General features: G+C 34.3%; 1 protein-coding gene across 2 annotated transcripts in view; it reads right to left on the reverse strand.

Annotated features, from left to right (window-relative positions):
• LOC111085967 (division abnormally delayed protein-like) overlaps nt 1–7,968 on the reverse strand; it is a 72,894-nt gene that overhangs the window by 62,390 nt on the left and 2,536 nt on the right. For both annotated transcript variants that reach the window (XM_022387010.1, XM_022387005.1), the window contains exon 2: nt 6,749–6,907. The gene's annotated coding sequence lies outside the window, so the exon portion shown is untranslated. The remainder of the gene's footprint in view (nt 1–6,748; nt 6,908–7,968) is intronic.

Below are 7,968 nucleotides of genomic sequence, written 5' to 3' on the forward strand. Positions count from 1 at the left end.
AATGAAGTATTTACTACAGCTCGTTTGACTCTGCTGTATGTGTAACAAGTATCCTTAAAACACATACTGACTCCCCCAGTAAGTGATAATGAAGTATTTACTACAGCTCGTTTGACTCTGCTGTATGTGTAACAAGTATCCTTAAAACACATACTGACTCCACCAGTAAGTGATAATGAAGTATTTACTACAGCTCGTTTGACTCTGCTGTATGTGTGATTGCTGAAAACAATGTGGAAATAATATACACGTTTTCATCTACCCCAAAAAAAAGTACAGAAGGGGTTCCCAAAATAAGGAACATGAAATATTCAACCACTTATGAACTTTCGCTTTTTCTTCACCATACGCCTTAGCTAACGACTCTTTCATAGGTCCAAATGAATACAGATCAGCAGAAGATTTACGACGTGTAGTTAATCAACCTTCAAACGTAGCCTTCAAAATCTCTTATTACTAATAGATTCTTGAGACATCTTATAGTGTGAAAAGTGCAACGTAGTAAGTGCCCTTGAATAACGAAGAAAAAAAAAAGGTACTTGAATTATAAGTGGCCGTCATAAGGTGTCAAATGCCCTACTTAACTTGAAGTATTTTAATATGAGCATTTGAGTTTTACATATGGGACAGGAGAGTCACACATCAAATTCCCCTATTCCTATCATTAGCTAACATTTATATATATATAAATTTCTTGTTCTAAGTACAAAACGATCAAAATATTTATGTATTCTCTTTAACGAGGACAGTACTTGTCTTAGAGTGGTAACCATGGTGTGATGAGAGAGAAAATGATAATTATTTTTCCCTCTTCAAATCATGGTTATATATTATACGCTTATATTCATACTTTTACATATTTATTTGTCTACATGACATATTTCCTGTTACTTTATAAGTGGCAAAAATGTTAGATCTCTAGGTTTCTGTTTCAATTCATATTTGTGTTTATTTCTCCATCAAATAACTCGTCACCCACTTAATAAATTCTTCAACTTCAGTTAGATAATCAACTCAGATAAAATATTTGCAAATACTCCATCTAAGAGTTCTTTACATGTGTAGAAGTGGCAAAAGAAATGAAGCTGAATAAAAAAATTGATTTATAGTAAACTTAGTTGTATACAGACGGAAATTGTCTTGAGTGCTAAATATGGGGATTCGTATTCTGATTCAAATATTCGGTAAAGTGAGTATCGTAACCCTTTCTTTTTATTAAATTGTCTTTAAACTTTGGGTATGGTAGGGTGTCTACATCCTAACTCAGCTTTACAGCATGAAATATGATAGGCTTAGTTGTATGCCAATTGAAACATTATGTAGAGTTAGATTTCACAGATACTACATTGACAAGATTTTCGTATAGAATGAAACTAGAAATGGGTGCAGCCATCTTCATCTACTAAGGAGAAAATTTTCTAAAGATAGCTGTGTATAAGGTATCTCAACTTTTGGATTAAAGTTTTCTGAAGCAGCCAGTTTAACCACACACACACTGAGAATGGTAGATTTAATACTATGTCCACATACAGACTGAAGTGTTTTGCAAACTTGAATAGAGGTAACTATCCAGAAGCAAGCCGAAACGTTCCAGAGAGTTGGGTATGAGCAGCTGTCGACATACTAACTGAAACGGACAGTGGAGATGAATATGGACAACTATCCACATATTGATTGAAACGTTCTGTAGAGTTTGATATGAGCAACTGTATACAAAAAACAACTGAAAGAACTGATTATTTGCAGCTGCCAATATACCAACTGAAACGTTCTATAGAGATGGTTATGAGTAACCGCTAACATACCAACTGAAACTTTCTGTAGAGGTGGTTATGAGCAACTGCCAACATACCAACTGAAAAGTTCTGTAGAGGTGGTTATGAGCAACTGCCAACATACCAACTGAAACCTTCTGTAGAGGTGGTTATGAGCAACTGCCAACATACCAACTGAAACCTTCTGTAGAGGTGGTTATGAGCAACTGCCAACATGCCAACTGAAACGTTCTGTAGAGGTGGTTGTGAGAAACTGACAACATATCAACTGAAACTTTCTGTAGATGTGGTTATGAGAAACTTCCAACATGCCAACTGAAACGTTCTGTAGAGGTGGTTGTGAGAAACTGACAACATATCAACTGAAACTTTCTGTAGATGTGGTTATGAGAAACTTCCAACACACCAAATGAAATTTTCTGTAGAGTTATATATGTAAAATTTTCCATATATAAGTTGAAATGTTCTATAAAGTTGGTTATATACATCTGTACACATATATAATTTAAATGCATGTCAATTGACGCCAATAAAATATTTCCAAAAAAGGTAATATTTATCGGTAAAAGCTTTTTTTTTAATGTAAAAACCCTCGATTTAAATATTTACCTAGGTCGCCGTTATTAGCGGTAGTATACGTGAGAGGTATATTAAGAATGTTAGCATTTGTCTGTCCACTTAATGGATAGGAAAGTTCGACACATTTGGCACACAAAATGTCCCCATATTTTTTATTCTTAATTTTAAATTCAAAATATCAAAGACCACAGTTCTAAAGTAAAGGCCATGTTTCGTAGAGTTAAGATCCTGTTCGACTGAAGATTATTACTTTCTAAATTAAATTTCCAGCTACAGTAGTTTCCGAAAAGTTTAGTTATTGCTCTCAGAAGTATTTATAAAGTTTCTAATATTATTTCAAGTGATGAAAGTAAACAAATACGTTCTGTTAACTGCGAAGTAAAAAACAAGTTTTCCGTTCTCTATTCTTTTCTGCTTTGCTGTGAATGGCTATCTGAGTTGTGCCCGTGGCTGCTATAAAACCCAACTTTTAGAGATCTAAGTCCTTAAGCTTACTGCTGATCCACCAAGGGAATGCCGTAAATGTCACCTTCTGGAAACCTGATATTTATCAATGGATTAAGTAATAACACCTACTTGACTGCAGCCTTTACATCTACGATTGTAAAGTTGTTATCAGTAAAACTTAATTCATCTGAAAACATAATATTAGATAGTAACAAAAATAAAAATGTGCAAGACAAACATATTTCAGTCTAAATTATTGTAATTAATTGTTATTAATTCTGACAACGATTGTTGTCAGAAGCTCTTATACAACCGCCAAATGGTTAGTTTTCCGTTGTAATCTGCAGTCCTTATCTTTCCTTAAATATAAATGTAATATATTCCCACCATAGCTTAACTACCCATTCTTTTATTTAATACCGGCTGAGTCTTAACACGATTCAGTTGTTTTATTGTTAAAAACGCTTAATAAACACACTTGGATTTACACCGAACAGCTTCGTTTGTACACGGATAACACTCGGTAAAGAAAACGTTAAAATAAGCTTTAAAAGTTTCGGTTTAAACGCCAAAAACTGTCGAAATATTGGAAAACCAATAAGTCTAAAAATAAAAAACAAAACAAGTTAACATTAAACTTCAGCTGAGCCTCTTAGAAACAGTAGATTAATAAAAAAAAAACTCTTAGTTATCAGCTGTATCCCTGGATAATTTACTTTCTAACTGACAGATTTGTTTTTCTTAAAAGCTCGACATAGGGTAGACAACAAATGCAAATTTTAGCGTATTTCCTTTAATTCTTTCATTCATCTAACCTTCAGAAATCAGGTATATTTATACTTTCAAAAAGATCCAGAAACAGAAAATTAGATAAGCGATTGGGATAAAAGTGTATTTTCATCATCAAGGACTCTAAATACTTCTATGGTTCTCACCCTTCACGGCACGCGCCAACAAGTCGTCAACAGCACCATTTAGGGGAAAACTGGTAGCGCCAGGGTTACCTACCATGCCCGCCTGGGAGGGCTTCAGTTGAATGACTTGTCTGTCAATGACCCACCAAACCAAGATCAGCAGTCTCGAGGTAGATGGGCCAACCACATAAAAAACTATCTCCATTCATAAGGAAAGGCCTAACTTTTGGTGTCGCGTATTATACGTTCATGCCTAATTATATATCGTTTTATTGAACATAAACATGTATGGTATTTGTTGCTTATAGGCATTCTATTCTCTGTGAAAATAAGTTGTTTGTCGTTTATTTATCGATTTCTTAATTATTTGGGTAATAATATATGGTGCAGTAAAATAAGTAATATTAATCTGAAATCCGTTTTTCCTGACAATAGGATAAGAGAAAAGTATATAAAAACTGTAATAAATCGAAATATGATACATTTCATAGTTTATTCTTTAGATTATTTTATCAAATACAAGTTTTTTTTCTGTGAAGATAAATTATTTACTATAGTCTTAATAGGAAAACGAAAATCATGAGCTTTATCTATGTTAAAAAGTGTAACATAAAAATGACAAGTGTAATAATATAAATGGTTGAATATGTTATATTAAAACGATTTTGAATATGCCAAATCCGTAAGTCACGTTACAATCGCAACCCATATAAAGTCATGGCAGAACGGAATGTATCAGAACTACATTTGGCATTGTTTGGTATTTTGTAGATAGTGTGATGCTATCGACAATTGATCTATTTTGAGAAAGGCATGTGACAATCCTTTAAGACACAAAATATTCATACACTCAATTAATAAATATATCTTTAGATAGAAGATTTACAATTTCCTTGTACTTAATGACATTGCAAACCAAAGGAATATGAATCAAGCTGGGGAGGACCAGGACCATCCAAAAAGAAACCTGTTACAAGTTCACATGCTGTACTCCAGTCGCGGTAAGAAAAGTGCGGCGTCTTGTAATAGGTGAAAATCCATGAACATAAAGTTCAATAGCAAAAGCCGTACACTTGCCCCAGGCAACGATACGCAAAATAATCAAGAAATATCTGTGTTCCGAAAGTCTCGTGAACACAAGTTGCTTCCACGACACATTCTTTCAACTATCGCACACCTTAAGCAACTATTTAATATGAAGGCATACCGGCCAAGTAGTTGGACACAATGACAACCTTACGACTTATCCTTTTTGAAATGGAAACTACGCAAAAGGGCTATTGTCAAGATGAACGGTCGTCAGACAGAGCATGACAGGATGTGCTGACATGGACTGTAATGACGTGGTGAGGTTCCAAAATCGTGTTAATTAACGTACTCAATTCTTCTATAAAAGCAGGACGAACAATACATAGTTCAAATTTTATTTTGCAGACTCTAACATGATGCTAGTTTAATCCAAATCTTAGTTATGAAAACGATCCAGTGACCTACTTATTGCTACAAAACTTTGTGTGTTTTGTTTCCAAGTAGACTACAATATTTGTCTTATCAGTCCAACGATTAAATACATCAAAGTTCAATCTTGTACAACTCAACGTGCACTCCTAACTAAATAATGTAATTACTTTTTGAGCGTTACTTTGATAACAACGAACATAATGAAAAACGACATGTCGAAGAAGAGAAAAACGCTTTTCAATAGATTCTTAGAAGACTTTCAGTAATTGGAAAATCTTGTTGTCACATACATATTAAAGTTTGATCGGGCATTTTCAATTTCGAACTTTACGTTATTAACAATTTTGGAAAAGATTTTGTTGTGTGCTCCTTACATTACTTTAAGCTGCTGGATTTATAGATATGGCCCGGTAAGGCAAATTTCCACTTAGGCTTAGTGAAACTGGAAATAATAAAAACCACACAAATATATATACGTATGTTTACACATACAGGCACGATAAACAATACGGTAGTCGATGAAGCATGAAACCTGTAAAAAGTGAGTACTTTATATCAAAACGATTTTGGAACCTCACCACGTCGTTACAGTCCATGTCGCCACGTCCGGTTATCTGTATATCTGACGAATGTGAATCTTGAAATCAACCCTGCAGTGTATTTTTCCTTACCAAAAGATCCGTCATAAAGATGTTATGTTCAAAGTACACTCCTTCTCTCTGCTTGCTTTTCATAAACCGTCTGGTGTATGAGGACACCGGTTTACCAACGCCCGTTTAAGCAGTCTAATCACACAGAAATCCATAGGCGCTGCGTCCAACGACTTGACTGCTATGTCTATGTATGGAATAGCATGAATATCCAATTCATTGTGAGACAGTTGAACTGATATGTCATGGAAGAAAATTGTTTATGCATGACTTTTGTCGCTTTTCCAGACGAAGATTCTTCTTGATTATGTTGAGTATTGTTGCCTGGGTCATGTGAACGGCTTTTGCCACTGACTTTCGTGTTCGTGGATTTTCATCTGCTACAAATAGCTGCACTCCGCTTACCACAGCTGGGGTACAATTTGATGGTCCTGATTCCTCAGGTTGATCCATATTCTTTTGTTTTCTAAGGACATTAAGTACAAAAGATATCCCCGTGTTGCAAACTATTATTCGCGGGAGAACAGAATGTATCAAAACTAAATTTTGATATTGCATAGTGGTGTGTTGCATAGATTATGTGATGTCATTGAAAACAGACTGTTGCATAGATTATGTGATGTCATTGAAAACAGACTGCTTTTGTAAGGGTAATAGACGTTTCCTACGCAAAATATTCATACATTCTGATCATAAAGATGTGTTCAGTTCGAGTAAATTATATCAGTTGGTGTTGTCACGTGACCTGCTGATTTGCATATTCAAAATCGTTTCAATGTAACATATTGAAACCCTCTGTAAACACTAGATAACTTTGTATAAAAGCCGCATCGAGAAAGTTTTCCTGTGAATTATTAAAGTTACCAAACACGTAAAGTGTCGACTCTTTGAATTCATGATAAAAAAAAATTTTCACACATACCTTCTAGACGAGCAGAAGTTGTCGTAAGTAAATCCGTCAGTAATGAACCACTCATCTGAATCATAGAACGAAAATCCTCGCTAGCAGCTTTTACAAAGCTTCTTTCTGTCTCTTGAGTACAGCAGGTTCTTCCTGCGTCACAAATATTGAATTCGTCACCTATAACAATACAAAAATATAATTGTTTATTTTTGAATACTTGCGGAAAGCTACAAAAGAAGTATCTGTATTAGTTGTCACTAATTTTGAAGTGGTATAATAAAGGAAAGACAGCCAATCAATAGCACCAACCGCCAACATTTGAGCTACTCTAATCGAATAGTAGGATTTAACCGTCACTTTTCTAACCCACCTACAGCCGGAAACTGCAAAGCGCAATTTTTGTCAACAATATAATGAATCCTCGAATTCATAGCTCGCCACGGTAATTGCTAGCCCATACCCAGGCAACAAAAATATGTAAAACCACTAAGAAGACGATCGAAGAGAGCTTAATGAAACACATTTAGCATATTTTATACGCCATTTGAAATTTATATACATTTTACACATTTGAACGGAAATATTGAAAGCCATTTCGACTGTTCAATATCAATATATTCAATCAATATATATTATAGAATAAACCTATTTCTGTGTACCAATAATATAAATGTAGTTGTACATGTTGTAATATTATTTTCAATCTTTATCGGAATATTAGTATTATGTGATGTACATCAACTACACATAAAAACAATATTTGATTAATGTCTGAAATGCAAGCTTTGTGGAAGCTTCGTATTGATCTTAAGATTAAAAGATAAAAACTTGGTCTTTTATTTATTTTAAGTATGAGCACAAGTTGTACAACACTTACATATTACTCAAAGAAAAATGTAATAATAATGCCATCATACGAGAAGAAAGCTGTTAACCAATACGATAAAAAAAAAAACTAGATTCAAAATGTCTATGGAAGATGATACATTCTTATATTAACATAAAAGCGAATGTTTTGGTCATAGGAACAAACAATGAATAAATGATAAAAAGATGTGAAATATCGGAAAAGCAATAAGATGTGAAAAGAAGTTCAAAGATAGTGAGGTTAATCGTACTGTTACGACAGCGGAAGTCGCGTGACGCTGGGAGCATGCGCGCTGGAGTTTCTAGAATTATCGGGAACCCTGCGAATGTCCGAGTGTTTGCTAGACGCCGTCTTTTTTAGTATATAAGCC

This window comes from Limulus polyphemus, unplaced genomic scaffold, assembly GCF_000517525.1.
Source record: "Limulus polyphemus unplaced genomic scaffold, Limulus_polyphemus-2.1.2 Scaffold32, whole genome shotgun sequence".
Taxonomy (NCBI): domain Eukaryota; kingdom Metazoa; phylum Arthropoda; class Merostomata; order Xiphosura; family Limulidae; genus Limulus; species Limulus polyphemus.